Source organism: Ranitomeya variabilis, chromosome 7, assembly GCF_051348905.1.
Source record: "Ranitomeya variabilis isolate aRanVar5 chromosome 7, aRanVar5.hap1, whole genome shotgun sequence".
NCBI lineage: Eukaryota > Metazoa > Chordata > Amphibia > Anura > Dendrobatidae > Ranitomeya > Ranitomeya variabilis.
Genome location: NC_135238.1, coordinates 138168541 through 138191036, shown reverse-complemented (window position 1 = coordinate 138191036; position 22496 = coordinate 138168541).

Below are 22496 nucleotides of genomic sequence, written 5' to 3'. Positions count from 1 at the left end.
AGCCAGCTCCCCATAGAATGTAATGCAGCACAGCCCCCATAAAATGTAATGCAGCCAGCCACCCATAGAATGTAATGCAGCACAGCCCCATAGAATGTAATACAGCACAGCCCCCATAGAATGTAATGTAGCACAGCCCCCATAGAATGTAATACAGCACAGCCCCCATAGAATGTAATGTAGCACAGCCCCCATAGAATGTAATACAGCACAGCCCCCATAGAATGTAATGCAGCCAGCCCACATAGAATGTAATACAGCACAGCCCCCATAGAATGTAATACAGCACAGCCCCCATAGAATGTAATGCAGCCAGCCCCCATAGAATGTAATGCAGCCAGCCCCATAGAATGTAATACTGCACAGCCCCCATAGAATGTAATGCAGCACGGCCCCCATAGAATGTAATGCAGCACAGCCCCCATAGAATGTAATGCAGCCAGCCCCCATAGAATGTAATACAGCCAGCCCCCATAGAATGTAATACAGCACAGCCCCCATAGAATGTAATGCAGCACAGCCCCCTTAGAATGTAATGCAGCACAGCCCCCATAGAATGTAATGCAGGACAGCCCCCATAGAATGTAATACAGCACAGTACCCATAGAATGTAATGTAGCACAGCCCCCATAGAATGTAATACAGCACAGCTCCCATAGAATGTAATGTAGCACAGCCCCCATAGAATGTAATACAGCACAGCCCCCATAGAATGTAATGCAGCCAGCCCCCATAGAATGTAATACCGCACAGCCCCCATAGAATGTAATACAGCAAAGCCCCCATAGAATGTAATGCAGCCAGCCCCCATAGAATGTAATACAGCACAGCCCCCATAGAATGTAATGCAGCATGGCCCCCATAGAATGTAATGCAGCACAGCCCCCATAGAATCGAATGCAGCCAGCCCCCATAGAATGTAATACAGCCAGCCCCCATAGAATGTAATACAGCACAGCCCCCATAGAATGTAATGCAGCACAGGCCCCATAGAATGTAATGCAGCACAGCCCCCATAGAATGTAATGCAGCACAGCCCCCATAGAATGTAATGCAGCATAGCCCCCCTAGAATGTAATGCAGCATAGCCCCCATAGAATGTAATACAGTACAGCCCCCATAGATATATTAAAAAAAACAAAAACACTCACCTCTCCTCGTGCCCCGCGCTGCTCCTGGCTCCAGTCTCAGCAGCTGCAGTCTGCCCGACACACAGCAGGTGTGCGATGATATGACGTCATCGCGCACCCGCAGTGTCAGCGCCAGGCAGGGCAGGGAATGATGGGAGAGGGAGTGTCAGCAGACCCTCTCTCCTCCATCATTGCGTCATAGATGCCGGAATAGTTGAATGCGGCAGCGGGGGGGCGGAGTCGGCACAGGCGAGCGGCCCACGACTGCCACCGGCCCTTCTGGCATTTGCCAGAACTGCCCAATGGCCAGTCCGGCCCTGGTGGTGAGTAACCAGTAGTACTGTGCACCCTGTTATTGTAAGCCCACATCAATTCGGGGAGATACTCAGGCCAGCATGTCTGTTGCTGACTCTCTAAGGACCTCAACATTTGCAACAAGGTCCGATTAAAACGCTCACACGCCCCGTTACCCTGAGGGTGGTAAGGCGTTGTTCTCGACTGCTCGATACCATAGAGCTGGTGCAACTCTTTCATCAGCGTCCCCTGAAAGCAGGCCCCTTGATCTGAATGTATTCTCTGCGGACACCCGAACACTTGGAAGAAATGTCGGCACACTGCCTCAGCCGCCGACTTGGCCGTCTGATCTCTTGTCGGCACCGCTACAGCATACTTGGTAAAGTGATCTGTCATCACCAGGCAATAGGAGTACCCTGGCATAGAGTACCCTATCAACACGTAGTCAATCATGAGTAGCTCCAGTGGAGCTGAAGTCTTAATAGACTGTGTGGGAGCCCGCTGCTCAGGGCTTTTGTTGAGCCCACAAATTCGGCACTGCCGACACGCGTCGGCCACCATCCCTCACAACTCAGGGCAGTAGAGGACTCGCTGCAACCACTGAAGTGTCTTTTCACTTCCAAAATGGGCCCCCTTCTCATGCGCCTCACGAGCGACCACTGGACCCATCCCCACAGGAATTATCAGTTGGTACAGATGCTGCAGCTCCGATGGCAGGTACACCTTACGATACAAAAGACCTTGTTCCACACACAATTTATCCCATTGTCGAAGGAGTTTCATTCCTTCCATGGACAACTGAGCCTTGTCCTCTGCACCGGGCCAGGCCTTGTTTTGTACCCAACGGCGCACAAGTGCAACGTCCGGACACTCATCCTGGACTCTTGTCCAATCTGAGGATGTTTTACCCAGGACACAGGGCATCCCGGTGGCCACCCCACTTGTGTGTACCACACTTTGGAAGATAGGTATCTGCCCCAAAGCTGGAGTTTCAGTGTCCTCAAGTTGTTCGTCAACATCTTCCCCTGATGACCCAAGGGGCACTCTTGACAAGGCATCTGCATTGCCGTTTTCTCGACCAGAGCGAAATGTAATGCGGTAATTGAACTTGGCTAGTCTGGCGACCCACCGCTGCTCTAATGCTCCCAGTTTTGCATTCTCTAAGTGAGCTAGCGGGTTGTTATCTGTCATGACTAGCACCTCAGCTCCTGTTAGATACTCGGCGAAGCGTTCTGTCATTGTCCACACCAGGGCCAGCAATTCCAGCCGGAATGAGCTGTAGTTAGCCGGATTTCGCTCGGAGTCTCTTAAAGATCTGCTGCCATAAGAAATCACTCGCTCTCGGCCATCCTGCACCTGTGCTAGTACTGCCCCCAACCCATGAAGACTACCATCGGTATACAACAAAAAAGGGGTGTCAAACCTGGCGTAGGCCAGCAATGGGGCACTCGTTAGGGCGGTTTTCACTTCATCAAATGCCTTTTTCTGTAGGGGCCCCCATGGAATGGGGCGATTTCGAGGACCCAGCGCTGTCCCTCTCAAAAGTTCATTCAAGGGACTCACCACTTGTGAGAATTTAGGCACAAACCGCCGATAGTATCCTGCTAGGCCCAGGAAGGCCCGCACTTCTAGCAGGTCACAAGGAGGTGGCAACTCTTGTACCGCCTTGATCTTACTGTCTAAAGGTAGTACCCCGTCCGGGGTCACCAGATGCCCCAAATATTCAATCTGGTTTCGTAACAGTTGACATTTTTTTGGCTTTATTTTCAGGCCGTAGCTCTTGAGCCGCCGGAGAACTTGACGCAGCTTCTCCAGATGATCTTCAAATGAGATTCCGAACACCACAATGTCGTCTAGATATATCAGGACTGATTCAAAATTTAGATCGCCCAAGCAATGTTCCATCAGGCGTTGGAAGGTTCCCGGGGCGGTAGCGAGGCCAAAGGGCATCCGGTTGAACTCAAAGAGCCCCATTGGCAAGACAAACGCCGTCTTGGCCCAATCTTTTTCAGCCATTGGGACCTGCCAGTAGCCGCTTGCCAAATCCAACGTTGAGAAATACTTGGCCCGACCCAGGGCCGACAGGGATTCTTCAATACGGGGTAAAGGATATGCGTCCCGTACGGTGTGGGCGTTCAATTTTCGATAGTCCACACAAAATCGGAGTGTCCCATCCTTCTTGCGGACCAAGACTACAGGGGCCGCCCAGGGACTCCGGCTCTCTCGGATCACTTGGTTGTCCAGCATACTGGCCACCATGCTCTTCACCTCTTGATAAAGCGCTGGAGGAATTTGACGATATCTTTCTCTAATGGGTGGAGTATCCCCCGTTGGAATCTCATGCTCAATCGTCTGGGTACACCCGAAGTCCTCTCCATGTCGAGAAAAGGTCTCTTGATGTTCCCACAAAACTCTCTCCAACTGCTCCAACTGCATGGGGGTCAGCTTCTCCCGATCCACTCCCAACTGCTCCATGATCACATGACCATTCCATTCCTCCGTAGGAGGCTCAGTCCGGCCTACCTCGACCGCAAAGGTCCAGGATGACTGTTGGTCTGGTCGCAGTTCGAATCCTGCATTTTCCGGCACCTTTTCTGCCGGCACGAACAGTTCAGCCAGTATGGTTCCAGTGGGAATGGCAACAGCTTCATCTAAAACATTGATGCATCGGACAGGCACTCGTCCATTCTTCACAATCGCCAGAGACCGGGCCACATGTACCTTGGCAAATGAGGAACCCTCTCGGGCAGGCTCAAGTAGCACTTCAAGCCCATTCAATCTCTGTGCAGCTCCCACAGGCAGCATTAAGAGTTTCTCTTGTCTTGGTCCCAGCAGGATCGGGGCCCTCGATGGCACTCGGACCCGGCCCACCCGGCCACCTGGAACCGCACTTTTCAGCAAGTCGCAACTCAGCACTAGCCGGTGTAGGATTCTCTGTGTGGGTCGGTGTCTTGTCGCACGGGCCCAGTATCGGGGTCCTTCACTGGCATACATCTGGTGATTCAAGTCTCGCAGCACGTTCATTCCGAGCGTCACTTCCATCCCTCTTCTAGGGGGGTGATCCACCAGTACTACCCCATTCTGCCCCAGCTCTTGACCAAACATTTTTAGTTGCATCCACACGATTCCCTTGACTGACAGTTGACCATTATTTGCGGCGGTCAGTCGTATCACTCGGCCATCCTCTGGAATCACTAGTCGACTGAAGTATCTCTCATATATTCTAGTGGCATTATAGTACATTCGGATCCCGTGTCAACCAAGCACCTCATCTTCCGCCCTTCAAACTCTGCTTCTATCACTGGACTACATGCAAACAAATCTTGTTCACTCCGTCGAGGGCTTTGTGTGGGTGGGGCCGCTGCTGCTTGCCCTCTCATGGCAGCGGCCGGAAGTTTAAAGCCGGCGACGGGGTTTCTGGGGCTGCAAGCGTCCGGCAGTAACGAGAGATGTGTCCCTGGCGCCCACACTTCCAGCAGGTGATTGCTCCTCGTGGACGAGGGCTTGACTCATTCTGATAGGACGACCTGGCCGTCTGTGGGATCACCGTTCCAGGGGGTGGGGCAGGAGGCCCCCGTGAGGGGGTAGAGGCGGGATCAACTGTCAGTTGAGACAATTTCAGCTTCAACTCCTTCACCTCAGCACGCAAAGCTTGTACCACGCTCACCAGCCCCTCTCCCCCTGACCCTGATGACCCACCTTCCTCCAGCTGGGCACTGTTCACTGACCCCTCGGGCACATGGGCAGATTTCTCTTCCCTTTCCACTGCAGCTCGGTAAATCTGCCAGAAGGATAATTCTGGTGCAGCCCGGGCCATTTCCAACAGTTTGTCCCGGAGAAGTCTATTAGCTAAAAAGGTGATGAATTGATCCCGGAGCAAGCGGTCTACCTCCCAGAACGCTCCCATGGCCCCCTGGTCTAGTCGCTGCATCTCATTCAGCGTCTCTTGCAAGATATTAGAGTACTGCATCATGGACTCACACTCTCTCTGGGGACGATTAAAGAATAGGAACCGAAGCTGGGCCACACGCGCTCGGCCCCCCAAACTCCCCTCTAACAGTTCCAAAATCTTTTCTAACGTATCCCTCTCTGATTCTGGGCGCACCATCACCATACGTCTAATATCGCCCTCCAGTGCATTTAATGCCAGCTCAGCGCGTAACGCGGGGGTCAAATTACACATGCGCAGAATACTCCGGATTCTCTCAGCCCAATCTTGCAACGCCATATTGCGTCCGTCGTATTTCGGCATGTGCTGAAGTAGAGCTCCTACAGGCACATACCCTCCCGAAATCGCCGCGGCTGCCAGGGGAACCCCAACCCCCGAGGAGGATGCGGATACAGCGGGATCATTTCTACCCTCGCCCTCGTCCATGACAAACACTGGATCCTGCCGACTACGCCAAAAATGTAATGACCAGAGGTCCGAATAAGATCCAGTGAGTCACAAACCAAGACTAAGGCAGAAATCTCCAACGGTATTTACTCAAAGGCAAAATCATAAAGGTAATATGGAGATTATTAAAGTAGATACACCACAAAGATACACCAGCTCAGCAGCAGCTGAAATCACTGTGCCACTCCAAGGTCTCCTGAGAACTGTATGCTACAACAGACTAATAAGAAATTTACCTAACAGGGCAACTAAAAACAGGAACAAGTGTAAATTGAATGTAGTGTTATCAAGGGAGCCCCTGGAATGGCACACTGAGTATAACTTACACACCTCTAATATTCAATACACCTCTAAGGTAACCATTAAACACTCTGGACAGGGATACCCTGGTATCTATGACTATTGGTACCGTATCCTGAGATAGATCTCCTCTCAGGCAGGAATCTGCACAGGCTGCAGCCAGTCCATATCTTCAGCGCCAATAAGTTACAGCAAGCTTCTCTTGTCTGATCGGCCGATGCCGAGCCCAAACGCCCGGGACTTAGTTAGTGGTCTCACGATGTTGTCTCTGCTTCTGTAGCTCCTAGGAATGCTTCCATGACAACCCGTCCGTTTCTGTATCAGCAGTCTGTCAGACTTGTTTCTCCACTTGATGCACAGGGAATCCACAGACTCTCAAACACGTAGTGGGTTTGCAGTAAAGTTTCAGTCTTTCAAAATAAAGGTTAGCTCCTCTCCAGAAAAACGTTAGCCATGAAAAGTCTCTCAATAGCTTCTTTTTCTCCAACAAACTCGCAGTAAAATCCACACACAGTCTCTTTGTTATATCACAGCAGCTTCTGCCTTTTCTTCCCGCCTGTCTCTCTCTGCTCTCACTTCCTTGTTTCACTTTTACACACGAGACACCAGACCCCACCCCCCAGCATACATTGTCTTCGGGAGTTTTGCAGGGTCTGGCCTCTGCTGCAGCAAGCAAAAACCACAGGGTCCTAGTGCCCTCTCAGTGGGACTACAGTTCACCCTCTTACAGAAGCATCCCCAGATCATCACCGATCCTCCACCAAATTTCACAGTGGGTGCAAGACACATTGGCTTGTACACCTCTCCAGGTCTCCTTCTAACTAGGTGACGACCAGGTGTTGGGCAAAGCTGAAAATTAGACTCTTCAGAGAAGATCACCTTACTGCAGTCCTCTATGGTCCAATCCTTATGATCTTTGGCAAACTTCAGCCTGGCTCTCCTTAGCTTCTCATTGATGAAAGGCTTTTTTCTAGCTTTACATGACTTGAGTCCTTCCTCTAGGAGCCTGTTACTGTGCAGTGGTCTCTTAATTTTTGCCAGAGCTGTATATATATTTGTGTGTGTGTATGTGCAGTAAAAGGGACCCAAATAGGGACTTTTCCTGAGGAGAGGACATCAGTTGTAAAGCGAATCTCTCATGAGGGAGGATAGCACAATGATCCAATATACCAGTGTGCCTTTACCTATGGTCCATGTGAAGAAAGTCGTAGCATGCATTAGTCTGAATTATGGACAGCAAACTGACGCTATGTGGACGAGCACATTGAACTGCACATTGAGCCAGTGACTGGCCCACATTTTAGTACAGCCATCTGAACCTAACCTTTGATTGCAAGTGGATCCGAAAATTGAGGCAGGAATTAAAAGGAGTGGTGATAAACGGCCACTGCCTCTGAATTCATAGATTACACTTCCACTACAAGAAAGAGCATGGAACATGGTTAGATTTGTATAGTCAACAAGTAATAGTACAATACATTACTATGTAAATGTCCTGACAAAATGCCCATAAAAATAGCTACATCTGTGTTTTCTGAATAAGGAGACATGCTGTGCAAACATGGCTTTGTTCACGTTTATGCTGAAGACTAAGATTTGCACAATCCTTCATTAGGTACACTGTGGATATGAGACGGACATACCGTATTATGGGCCATTAGTAGTGGCTCTGTGGTAACATTTTTTCCTTGCAACAACACTGGGGCTCTGGTTCAATCCAACCAATCACCACATCCACTTTAAAGAAGAACACCTATTATTTTCTTTATTCCCTAAATCTGTGTAAATACTAGTTTAATGTAGTGTGTTAATAAACTCACCCATGTATCGGTCATCTTCTCACTTATGTGACAGCAATTCAGACTCTCCTGATCACCCTTTGCTCCATGTGTGAGCCAAAAGCCTCTGTTAGGGTATATTTCCACCTTCAGTATTTGCTGCAGATTGGATGCTGCGTACAGCCGCAGCGTCCAATCCGCACTGGCCAGATGTTACAGCATAGTGGATGGGATTTTATGAAATCCCATCTCCACTCTCCACTATGCATTCAAAGATGCAGGTGGCAGACCTGCTTAAACGGACATGCGGCACATCTTTCCAGACTGCAGCATGTCTATTTACGATGCGGAGATGCTCAGTCACCGCAGCGTAAATTGCCCATAGACTATCATTAGATGGGGTAAAACTGCATCATCTTTATAGTCACTTGCGTAGTAAGTGCGAAAACGCAGCTTAGTATGCATGTGAACTAATTTACATAATGTCTTACCTTGTGTCACAGCTGAAAGTTCACGTCCACTGCAGTTCTCGCGATGAGATCAGCTGACCGTGAGAACTGCAGTGCAGGTGACCGCCGAAGACCGAGTTGTCTTTGGTGGTCATCTACAAACTCTGTTGTGTCTGGATGTCAGGCTGGATGGTGTCATAATGCCAACATTCAGCCAAAGGCATCCAGATGTACCAGAGCTGGACTCGTCGTGGGACACTCGGTAATTGGACTACGTTGGACAAGGAGTATTTGTGTTGGTTTATTATTTTACTTTTTTTTCAGGAGATCGAGGGAGTCGGGGATTAGGCAATGCAGTAAGTATGGTAAACTAAGATTAATAAAGGACTTTATTCTGTCGGCAGCTTTATTGACCAAATAACTATAGGATTAGTTATGGATAGGTGTCTTATAGACGCTTTTCCATTTACTAAGCCGTGGGCTTGATGTCACCTGACATTAGCGGACTGCTATTTTTAGACTGGTGAGGGCCAAAATCCATGGGCCTCACCAACCTGAGAATACCAGGGCGCAGCTGTCTGCTTTTTCCTTGGCTGGTTAATAAAAATAGGGGGACCCCATGCCATTTTTTTTAAGGGGATCCCACTATTTTTGCTAACCATCCAAGTCAAGCAGACTGCTGCAGCCTGGTATTATCAGGCTAGTAAGGTTCATGGATATTGGATCCTTACCAGCATGAAATACCAGTCCCAGTAGTTTGCTTTACTCTGGCTGGTTAACATATATAGGGGGACCCCACGCTATTTTAAAAAAAAAATATATTATTTATTTATTAAAAAGGAGGGGACCGCTCTTTGTGTTTTCCTCCACTTTCTGTGTCATGTACATCCGGCTGTGTCACACGATTCACCGTTATGTAGATTAGTACACCTGCATAGTAGGCTGCGTTACCGCACTTAATACGTATGTGACTAGGAAGATAGTGCTGTTTTACTGCATCTAATGAAAGTGTATGGGTAATTTACGCAGCGGAGATGGAGCGTCTCCACTACATAAATTGACATGCTGTGGTCTGGAAAGACGCGCCGCATGTCCGTCTCTGCAGGAGAGCCGCGGGCATTGGTGCACACATAATGGGCATGGGATTTCTTGAAATTCCATCCACTATGCTGTAACAGCTGGAAGTTGTGGGTTGGACGATGCAGATGTACACGTTTATTGACCGTGGGAACAGATCCCAATATATCTACAAAAGGAAAACACTTTTTATCTATAGATAGATAGATATATCTATAGATAATACCAAGCCCGATGTTTAGTAATAAACATAATAAAATGGTACATAAAGAGCTTGGCTGGGATCACACATGCGAGAAACTCGGACGAGTCTCACATCTTAATACGCAGCACTGCCACTCGAGAGCGGAGCGTGCGGCTACATGTATTTCCATGCAGCCACACACTCCGCTCCCTAGTGACAGTGGCAGTGCCGGGTATTAAGATGCGAGACTCGTCCGAGTTCCTTGCATGTGTGATCACGGCCTTAAATAAAGACACACACACGAAATCTGCATTAGGCCAAGATCACACTTGCAAGAAACTCGCATGAGTCTCACAACTCAATATCCGGCACCGCCGCCAGCACTCAGGACTGGAGTGTGCGGCTGCCTGTATTTCTATGCAGCTGGAAACTCCGGTTCGAGTGTAGGCGGCAGTGCCGGGTATTGAGGTGCAAGACTTGTGCGAGTTTTTTGCAAGCATGATCCCGGCCTTAAATGCAATATCTGTTTTTTTTGTTTTTTTTTAAATGACATGGGCTCCAGCGCAATTTTCTGCATCAGAGAGGGAAAGCCAGCGACTGGGGGCCGATGTTTATAGCCTGGAAAGCGGGTAATACCCATGGATCTTCCCAGGCTATGAATATCAGCCCGCAGCTACATACTTAGCCTTTACTTGCTATTAAAATAGGGGAGCCCCCCCAAAAAAATGACGTGGGGTCCCCCTATAATTAGTAGCCAGAAAAGGTTATGCAGACTGCTGCGGGCTGATATTCATAGTCTAGGAAGGGGCCATGGATATTTTCCACCCCCTGGCTACAAACACCAGCTCACAGCCGCCCCAGAAATGGCGCATCTCTGAGATGCGCCAATTCCGGTACTTAGCCTCTCTCTACCCACTGCCCTGTAGAGGTGGCATATGGGGTAATAAGGGGTTAATGTCACCTTTAGTAAGGTGACATTAAGCCGGCTTAGCAATGGAGAGGTGTCAATAAGACACCTATCCATTACTAATCCTATAGTTTGTAAAGGGTTAAATAAGCACACACACATGCAGAATAAAGTATTTTAATGAAATAAACCACACATTTTTCCCATTTTATGATACTGGTAATCCATGCGACACCCTAGATCTCCTGAAAATGAAGAAAAATAATAAACAAACACAAATTCTTCCTGTTCCGACATAGTCCCACGACGAGTCTAACTCTGTTACATCTAGATGCATAACATCCAGATATAGCAGAGCTTGTAGATGACCACCGGAGATCTCCGGCGAACACCTACACTCTAGTTCTCGTGATCAGCTGACCAGCCTAGTATGACCTGAGATAACCCCCGGGCACGTGCACGGCAGTTCTCGCGGTAAGCTAAGTTATCGCGAAAACTGCAGTGGATGCGGCCTTCCGGCGGTATAATAAGTAAGACCTTGACATTCGTAGTAAGCTGCGTTTTCACAGTTATTACGCATTTGACTAATCAATGGATGCAGTTTTACAGCATCTAATGATAGTCTATGGGAAATTTATGCTGCGGGGACGGAGCGTCTCCGCATTGTAAATAGACATGCTGCCGTCTATAAAGGCGCGCCGCATGTCTGGATACGCAGGTCTGCCACCTGCATCTCTGAACTCATAGTGGAGATGGGATTTCATTAAATCCCCTCCACTATGATGTAACATTGCGGGTTTGACACTGAGGATGTACGCAGCATTTACTGACCGTGGAAAAACATCCTTTGTAATAATTATAGGGGATAATTCAGGAGACTCTTTGCATGGAACAAGACAACAGGACACAGTTTTATAAGTGGTAAAGTTTATATTATCACACGGTGATTCAAGCAGGTGCAGAGAGAAACTCAAGTCCACAACACGTGGTGCAAATAATAAACGCAGCTTAGCAGTCAATAGGAAACTTCAGAGGAAGATGCAAACAAACAGAAAGTCTATGAAGCACAGTTATTCTTGAGGAAACTTGACACAAATAGATCCTTGACTTAGACCAGACACAGATAGATATGCTATTAGGCAGTTCAAATCATATCTTAGCTCAACCAGGGAGGCCTGGTTAATAGTCTCAGGTTATTGCAGAGCAGCAACAGCTTACATGACCAGCAAATGCAGATGGAAGTAACACGAGCAGCAGATGAAGGAGGATTACTGAACACTGGTGTATGCAGCAGGAAGTCAGAGCAGAGTGGCAGGATCTCCAACACAGGTTCACAGGAGCACGTGCAGGTGCAAGGCCAGGGAGTAATCAGGAGCTAGATGCAGAGCAGAATAATCTAGCACAGACTGAAGTCTGGGGTGGAGTTTTATAGCAGGAAGGCAAGTGCACATGAGACTAAATACGCCATGTTGGAAAAGGGCAGTAATGCACAAAAGGTAAAAAATGTTCAGAGTCCTGACAGCCTTACAGTATAAACTTATTGAATCTTGTTTTAATGCCCCCATAGGCTTATAGTATGTTGTAAAAATGACTTTCAGCTCACACACTGCATAATACACTGCTCAAAAAAATAAAGGGAACACTTAAACAACAGAATATAACTCCAAGTAAATCAAACTTCTGTGAAATCAAACTGTCCACTTAGGAAGCAACACTGTTTGACAATCAATTTCACATGCTGTTGTGCAAATGGAATAGACAACAGTTGGAAATTATTGGCAATTATCAAGACACACTCAATAAAGAAGTGGTTCTGCAGGTGGGGACCACAGACCACATCTCAGTACCAATGCTTTCTGGCTGATGTTTTGGTAACTTTTGAATGTTGGTTGTGCTTTCACACTCTTGGTAGCTTGAGATGGACTCTACAACCCACACAAGTGGCTCAGGTAGTGGAGCTCATCCAGGATGGCACATCAATGCGAACTGTGGCGAGCAGGTTTGCTGTGTCTGTCAGCGTAGTGTCCAGAGGCTGGAGGCACTACTAGGAGACAGGCCAGTACACCAGTAGACGTGGTGGGGGCCATAGGAGGGCAACAACCCAGCAGCAGGACTGCTACCTCAGCCTTTGTGCAAGGAGGAACAGGAGGAGCACTGCCAGAGCCCTGCAAAATGACCTCCAGCAGGCCACAAATGTGCATGTGTCTGCACAAATGGTTAGAAACCGACTCCATGAGGATGGTCTGAGTGCCCGACGTCCACAGATGGGGGTTGTGCTCACAGCCCAACACTGTGCAGGACGCTTGGCATTTGGCACAGAACACCAGGATTGGCAAATTTGCCACTGGCACCCTGTGCTCTTCACAGATGAAAGCAGGTTCACACTGAGCACATGTGACAGAACTGACAGAGTCTGGAGACGCCGTGCAGAGCGATCTCCTGCCTGCAACATCCTTCAGCATGACTGTTTTGGCAGTGGATCAGTAATGGTGTGGGGTGGCATTTCTTTGGAGGGCCACACAGCCCTCCAAGTGCTCGTGAGAGGTAGCCTGACTGCCATTAGGTACCGAGATGAGATCGTCAGACCCCTTGTGAGACCATATGCTGGTGCAGTTGGCCCTGGGTTCCTCCTAATGCAGGACAATGCCAGACCTCATGTAGCTGGAGTGTGTCAGCAGTTCCTGCAAGATGAAGGCATTGAAGCTATGGACTGCCCGCCCGTTCCCCATACCTGAATTTAATTCAACACGTCTGGGACATCATGTCTCGCACCATCCACCAACGTCACGTTGCACCACAGACTGTTCAGGAGTTGGCGGATGCTTTAGTCCAGGTCTGGGAGGAGATCCCTCAGGAGACCATCCGCCGCCTCATCAGGAGCATGCCCAGGTGTTGTAGGGAGGTCATACAGGCATGTGGAGGCCACACACACTACTGAGCATCATTTCCTTGTCTTGAGGCATTTCCACTGAAGTTGGATCAGCTTGTAACTTCTTTTTCCACTTTGATTTTGAGCGTCATTCCAACTCCAGACCTCCGTGGGATATTAGTTGCGATTTACATTGAGAATTTTTAGGTTTTATTGTTCTCAACACATTCCACTATGTAATGAATAAAGATTTACAACTGAAATATTTCATTCAGTGATATATGGGATGTGGGATGTGGGATTTTAGTGTTCCCTTTATTTTTTTGAGCAGTGTATGATCCAGGGAGTCTGAATGCTGTCTTAGAGCTCCTCTTCTGTGACTCAGATGAGCTCTAAAGGAGACCTCAACATGAGAAACTTGGTGAAAGCTCCTCTTTATTAGAGGCACTAAAATGATGCCTTTGCCTGAATTTACTTTGCAATTACTGCATTGAACTGTATGTTAGGCCGGGGTCACACTAGCGTAGAATATGTACGGATGAGTGCTATGCGAGAAAACATTGCATAGCACTCGAACCAGTGTTCATCTATGGGGCAGCTCCCATCACTGTTTTTTTCTCAGGTGTATTCTACGTGCAAGAGAAATCGTAGCATGCTGAGACTGTACGCGTATATTGCCCGAGTCTCGCCGATGCCAGTCTATGGATGCGAGAAAAAATCGGACACCACACGGACCATCCATGTAGCTTGCGAGAAATATGCACACATTTTCCTCATTTCAGCCCATTGAGCCATTAAATTCAATTGGGAAAAGCAGTGAGAAATGTAAAGCCATCCGCATGTCACACGGATACATAGGTGCGAGAAAATCGCATCATCGCATTGCAAACGCATTACACAAGGATTACCATACAGAGAACACTTGTGTGACTATCGGCAGGGAGACTCGGACCACTTTTCCATACGGTAAGTGTGACCCCGGCCTCACTGTGCTTTCAGCCGTGTCACGTGAACCCTGACTTAAAATAGAATCAGGTCAGAAAACACAGATTCGAAATTGATGTGTAAAATTAACTCTATATGTATCAGATGTTCAATTACGTCTACACTAATAGAAAAAAATATATATTTAATAAGATAGACTGTACTATCAGAATGGATTGCAATACTTGTGATTTGCCACTAGGTGGCATGTAATCACAGGCTTTTATTATATTACCATATACCATTTCAGGGTTTTTCCCAGAGGATTCCCTTATAGGGCAATTACTAATAACACATAAGCTAATGTGAAAATAACAGTATACTTCAATGGGCAGACAAGAAGACCGGCCTAGATGTCCTGAGATTTTTTATCGCATAGCACTCGTCCGTATTACGGTCTAGTGCGACTCCGGCCTACTGGTAAAAACGGCACACAGACCAAACTCTGATGATAATCGTTCCTTCTTTTTCACGTATGTGAAAATATTGGGTACCTGAATGAGAACTAAGGTACGTGTTCTCACCATAACATGATCACGGGAAAAGTGCAGGCAAATCTGACACATTATGAACATTTTAAAAAGGGTAATATGAGCAGTTCATATAGAATTCTGAGTTTTTACAGCCATGTACTTTTCTCATAAACTTTCACTAGTCATGGAAATTCACTGTATCTATTTTCAGGGGCCAGATGTTTTAGGATATGATGCTTGTTATGTACACATGAAGAATGTGAATTTCGCCATGGGGTCAGATAGGAAATGTTTCCTGATTCTTAGGCCAATACTGCCATCTGGTGGTAGTACTCACTCATGCACATTTAATACTACAAAACATGGTTGTGTTTTGGATGCAAATTAAAAACTGAGTTTTACGGTACAAGCAAAAGCTTGTTTTTTTTTCCTGACCGAATTGGAAACTGCTGCACTTTTAAAAACTACAGCATGTCACTTCTTTCAGTGTTTTGCAGTGTTTTTTTTACCCATAGAAAGCAATTAGTGCAAAAAACACAGCAAAATTCATCAGTTTTGCAGCATTTTTGCTGAAAAAAAACCACAGGTACAGTAGGATGTGAATCCCATTTATTTTTGTGATTTTTCCCAAGTATAAAACATAATATCGGTACTATTACATGAGCATGTGAGTGTTTTTTTATTGTAATGTAATTTGTACTTCATTTTTTTTTACAGCAATCCGTTTATTTCTCCACAACAAGCATAAATTAATTTAATTAGTTATAATAAATTTAGTGACGTGTTTAAGCATACAACGCACGACCAATTCTACTTTATTCAGAATAGTCACTATTTTCCAGACATTAAAAAAAATTTTTTTAAAGCAATCATTTGTGTCTTGAATTAGTGATAATTAACTTACTGGTATGCATTAAAGTAAATAATGCCCTACTTAACAAAAAAAAACCTTTTTCCCCTAAATAATTTGATCACATTTTTTTTTTTTTTTTTACAAAAATGTTATGGTTTCAGAAACATCTTGCATTGGTGGCCTAAGACTGGAGTAACACCAGTGTATGGCATCCGAGGCAAGAGCATCACTTGCGAGATGTTAATGACCCTCGGCTCCTGCCCTGCTGCGATAGGAGAGGATCGGAGCACAACTGCGGAGGAGACGGAGAAAGTAATTTCTCCATCTCCTCCACTGTCAGTGTATATCACACCGCATATTTATACACAAAAGATGGAGGGCACCATGGATCAAAGTCAAATATAGAATCGGCATCGATCCCACAGTGTGCAGGAAAATCATTAAATAAGCACAAGCAGAGAGAAAGAACATGCTGATAAGGAGATCACCGGAATTGTAAACCATGAAAACTTTATTAAAGTATGCACACAGACCAACATTACTATAAAAACATTTAAAAACACTTAAACAAATCTCGGTTTGACATAGGCTTCCCCACAAAAAGGACAAAAATGAAGGCTCGTTCCAACAATATATACAGAATTAGTATATGTGACCCAAAAACCTGTCAAAAACAAACACAATTGCTGATCCTAGCACCTGGTAGGTTAAATTGATGCTCCATTCACTGTATCCAAGGGCGAGCAAGAAATACGAAAAATAACCAAAAATACCCAAAGAAAGTAAATATCATTTGGAAGGTTCAGCTATTAACATACCCAAAAAAATAATGATGATAGTTAAAGTGCCAGTTAATCCAGCTAAGGTGTGCTATATAGCATGATCTGCAAAGAACATGGGTAATTCAAGCACATATTAAGGCAGTACAAATGCTAATCATTGAGCACGACCAACCCAGGCACAGATACACAGGAGAATGATATATATACATTACGGTGAACGGCAGGTAAGCTGCAGGCAAATGTGAGCAGTCATATTGGAAGTCACAGGAGCCAGGATGAGGTCCAGAACAAGGGGAGGGCCGTAGCCCAACGCGTATCGCCACTTGCGGTGGCTTCGTCAGGGGCAGAGAGAGTGGGTCTGAAGCACCACTCAAATAACTATATATACACATACCGCAACCAGAAGACTTGTAACAGCTGTGAGAGCATCAGGATAGCCGGAAGCGAAGTAAACTGGTCGCGTCAACTGAGGACCATAGTGCGCAGGTGCCGATTGTATAATACACACAGAATCAAATGGCACCAAAGCGCATGCGCTGAGTGGATGACGCGAAATCATCATATGCGCATGCGCCGGCCACAGAACAAGGCCCTAATACAGAGGCTACGACGCGCAAGCGCCGAGTACACAGCCCACACTCATGCAGGCAATGAGGCTAAGCCTAAAAACATAACCATATCATGCGCAGGCGCCGAAGAGATTAGATGCAAAAAGACGTGCAAACTATGTGTGTACAGCCAATGCCATCGTAGCCGAGACTAAAGGCACAGGTAAAGAGTGCAGAGCCCTAGTCAATACACAGGGGCACAAAAGGGCAAGAAGATGGGGCAAAAAAATGCCACTGTGTATGCGCCCAAAAGAAAAAGAATACACAGAGACGTAACCAAAAGAAGTTTACATATGTGAGAAATATATTATACATGCAAAAAATGTAGAGATAACATATCATTCTGGGAGGACACTCACCAAAGGCATATGAAAAATCCACAAGTATTTACAAGAACCCCCGGTCTACGTCCAGGTGTACTTTTACAAAGTGAATCTCATATTTATACAAAATGACACATATCACAGTTACAGTATTGGACTCATACTCCCACAATCCTCACAGATATCAATGTGCAGAGGTCATATCCACCTGTGACACTATTGAAAAACACATTTGACAAGAATATGCTCCCGCACATATCCCCAGATATCAGATGTTGAAGAGTGCCCTACCGGGCAAAGGGAAAAAAGGGGAAAAAAGGGACAGCATAGGTATCTTAAAAGGTAAAACCCCAGGGATGAATTCACATTAAATTTCTAATATATAACAAGGCACAGGAGGACCTGTTAACAACCTAAAAAGTCCCCCTCCTATTAGGTCCTGTGAGCATAGAAAAATGGTGGTCCCTTACCAGGTGCAAAAAAAATAAAAATAAAAAAATAATAGTAATACATTAAAGCGTACTCAAGGGGAGTGAAAGCTGTTTGTAGAAGCCCGTAAATAATAAATCCTCATTCAGACCATGAGGAGACTGACTCTGGAGTTCGAATATCCATTTGGATTCACACCGGAGGAGGGCCTGGGTGACGTTGCCACCCCTGATGTTTGTATGGACACTCTCAAGACCCATCATTTTAAAGACAGTCGCCCTTCCTCCATGTACGTCCAGGAAATGGGAGGCTACCGAAGAAAGTGCTTTGTTCTTTTCACGGTCTTTAAATGCCGTTGAGATATTAGATAGGTGGCTGCTGCATCCTCCTCCTCAATTCCTGGGTTGTTTGTCCAACGTAGATTTTCGGGCAACCGCAAAAAATTGCATAGACGATATTCCGTGACCTGCAAGTAAAGAATTCCTTTGGGCGGATCTGAAACGATAAATATGGAATTGAGTAGCCATTCCATGCTATCATAAACTGACAGATATTGCAACGGCCACAAGGGCAGGAGCCATATGTTTTCATCCCCCGATTGAGTTTGATAGTTGGTAGCTGGTAATGACTCCGGCATAAATTATCTCTTACATTTTTGGCTTTTCTTGCTACCATATTTGGAGAGGTGGAGATAAAGGGGAGAATCTTCTTGTCATTTAAGAGAATAGCCCAATTATTCGATAAAATGTCCCGAACATCAGACCACTGATTATATATGTGGATATCAGAGGTAAAGAGGAGAGAGGTTCACGCACCTTCTTGGTCAATAAGCTCTGTCTCTCTGTACCACGGGCATGTTGGTATGCTTGAGAAATAATTTTACGAGGGTAACCCCTGTTCTTAAAGCGAGTTGATAAGTCTCTTGCCTGTATCTCAAAGTCCAAATTAGAACTACAGTTTCTCTTCAGACGGAGAAAATTGACCCCTCGGGATCCAATTCTTTAGGTGTTTCGGCTGGAAACTAGTATAATGTAGGAGGCTGTTGGTGGCCGTTGTCTTCCGAAATAGGCTACACACGACACAAGAGTTGTCAATAGACAGTTTAAGGTCCAAGAAGTCTATCGCTGTGTCTGAAATGACAGATGTAAGTTTGATGTTAAATGCATTGCAGTTCAGATTATTAACAAAATCCCTACATTCCTCAAGTGTCCCTGTCCAAAAAGATGATGTCATCGATATAACGTTGCCAGATTGTGGTCTTAGTTGTAAATGCTGTATGCTTACAGACCGTTTGCTCCTCCCACCATCAAAGAAATAGATTAGCATACGATGGTGCACAACGTGCCCCCATCGCCGTACCAGATGTTTGTCTATAATACTTCCTGTCGAAGACAAAGTAGTTCTTCAAACTGTAGCTTCTACAAACAGCTTTGACTCCCCTTGAGTACCCTTTAATGTACTTCTTTGAAGGAAATGCATGTATTATTATTTTTATTTATTTTTTTGCACCTGGTAAGGGACCACCATTTTTCTATGCTCACAGGACCTAATAGGAGGGGGACTTTTTAGGTTGTTAACAGGTCCTCCTTTGCCTTGTTATATATTAGAAATTTAATGTGAATTCATCCCTGGGGTTTTACCTTTTAAGATACCTATGCTGTCCCTTTTTTTCCCTTTTTTCCCTTTGCCTGGTAGGGGACTCTTCAACATCTGATATCTGGGGATATGTGCGGGAGTATATTCTTGTTAAATGTGTTTTTCAACAGTGTCACAGCTGGATATGACCTATGCACATTGATATCTGTGAGGATTGTGGGAGTATGAGTCCTATACTGTAACTGTGATATGTGTCATTTTGTATAAATATGAGATTCACTTTGTAAAAGTACACCTGGACGTAGACCGGGGGTTCTTGTAAATACTTGTGGATTTTTCATATGCCTTTGGTCAGTATCCTCCCAGAATGATATGTTATCTCTACATTTTTTGCATGTATAATATATTTCTGACATATGTAAACTTCTTTTGGTTACGTCTCTGTGTATTCTTTTTCTTTTGGGCGCATACACAGTGGCATTTTTTTTGCCCCATCTTCTTGCCCATTTGTGCCCCTGTGTATTGAATAGGGCTCTGCACTCTTTACCTGTGCTTTTAGTCTCGGCTACAATGGCATTAGCTGTACACACGTAATTTGCACGTCTTTGCGCCGTTTTTTTGCATCTAATCTCTTCGGCGCCTGCGCATGATATGGTTATGTTTTTAGGCTTAGCCTCATTGCCTGCATGAGTGTCGCCTGTGTACTCGGCGCTTGCGCGCCACAGCCTCTGTATTAAGGCCGCGCTCTGTGGCCGGCGCATGCGCATATGTTGCAATGGTGATTTCGCGTCAACCACTCAGGGCGTGCTCTTTGGTGCTGTTGATTCTGTGTGTATTATACAATCGGCGCCTGCGCACTATGGTCCTCAGTTGACGCGACCAGTTTACTTCGCTTCCGGCTATCCCGATGCTCTCACAGCTGTTACAAGTCTTCTGGTTGCGGTATGTGTATATATAGTTATTTGAGTGGTGCTTCAGACCCACTCTCTCTGCCCCTGATGAAGCCACCGCAAGTGGCGATACGCGTTGGGCTACGGCCCTCCCCTTGTTCTGGACCTCATCGTGGCTCCTGTGACTTCCAATATGACTGCTCACATTTGCCTGCAGCTTACCTGCCGTTCACCGTAATGTATATATATCATTCTCCTGTGTATCTGTGCCTGGGTTGGTCGTGCTCAATGATTAGCATTTGTACTGCCTTAATATGTGCTTGAATTACCCATGTTCTTTGCAGATCATGCTATATAGCACACCTTAGCTGGATTATGCACTTTAACTATCATCATTATTATTTTGGGTAAGTTATAGCTGAACCTTCCAAATGATATTTACTTTCTTTGGGAATTTTTGGTTATTTTTCGTATTTCTTGCTCGCCCTTGGATACAGTGAATGGAGCATCAATTTGACCTACCAGGTGCCATTATCAGCAATTGTGTTTGTTTTTGACAGCTTTTTGGGTCACATATACTAATTCTGTATATATTGTTGGAACGAGCCTTCATTTTTGTCCTTTTTGTGGGGGGGCTGTTGTGAATTTGGTTTCTGGGCTCCCCCGGTGGTTTCTGGTGGTACTGCACTTGCGTGCTTCATCTCCTCTGTTCACCTGTTTCCATCAGGATGTGGGAGTTGTCTATTTAGCCTTGCTCCTCAGTCATTTCTATGCCGGCCAACAATGTTACCAGAAGCCTTTCTGTTGCATGTTCCTGCTCCTAGACTACTATCAGCTAAGTTGGACTTGTAGTCCTAAGTTTGTTTTGCATTTTTGTTCCAGTTATCTGTTATTGAATATTTCTGAGGCTGGAAGCTCTTGTGAGCTGAAATTGCCACTCTGGTGTCATGAGTTGATATTAGAGTCTTAAAGTAATTTCAGGATGGTATTTTGAAAGGGTTTTCAGCTGACCGTGCAGTTCCCTTTTCTGTCTTCCTACTATCTAGTAAGCGGACCTCAATTTGCTAAACCTATCTTCATACTTCGTATGTTAATTTCCTCTCAAATCACCGCCAATATATGTGGGGGCTACTGTCTGCCTTTTGGGGAAAATTTCTCTAGAGGTAAGCCAGGTCTGTATTTTCCTCTGCTAGGGTCAGTCAGTCCTCCGGCTGGCGCTGGGCGTCTAGGGATAAAACGTAGGCACGCTACCCGGCCACTGTTAGTTGTGCGGTAGGTTTAGCTCACGGTCAGCTCGAGTTCCCATCTTCCAAGAGCTAGTCCTTTTGCATGCTTTACTACGTTCTCTTGCCATTGAGAATCATGACAGTTTGGCCGGCCAAGGGTTAAAATAATTGGCAGAAGAAAGGAGAGAAAAGAAGTCTGCAGAGAATTTTTTTTTTTTTTTTCTGAGTTTGCTCATTAGTTGATTCACTTGCATCTCTGCTTACTGCAGCCTTCGTCTCTCTCTCCTTCTAATCCTTGAATGGTTCTGATTTCACCTGATTAAAATGGATCCTCAGAGTTTAGCTACAGGATTGTATAATCTCGCTATGAAGGTTCAAAGCTTACAGGATTTCGTTATTCATGCTCCTACATCTGAACCTAGAATTCCTTTACCTGAATTTTTCTCTGGGGATAGATCTCGCTTCCAGAATTTGAAACATAATTGTAAATTATTTTTGTCTCTGAGATCTCGCTCCGCTGGAGATCCTGCACAGCAGGTCAGGATTGTAATTTCCTTGCTCCGGGGCGACCCTCAGGATTGGGCATTTGCTTTGGCACCAGGGGATCCTGCGTTGCTCAATGTGGATGCGTTTTTCCTGGCTTTAGGGTTGCTTTATGAGGAACCTCATTTAGAGATTCAGGCTGAAAAAGCCTTAATGGCCCTGTCTCAAGGGCAAGATGAGGCTGAAATATACTGCCAAAAATTTCGTAAGTGGTCTGTGCTTACTCAGTGGAATGAGTGCGCCCTGGCGGCGAAATTCAGAGAGGGTCTCTCTGATGCCATTAAAGATGTTATGGTGGGGTTCCCTGTGCCTACAGGTCTGAATGAGTCCATGACAATGGCTATTCAGATTGATCGGCGTTTGCGGGAGCGCAAACCTGTGCACCATTTGGCGGTGTCTACTGAG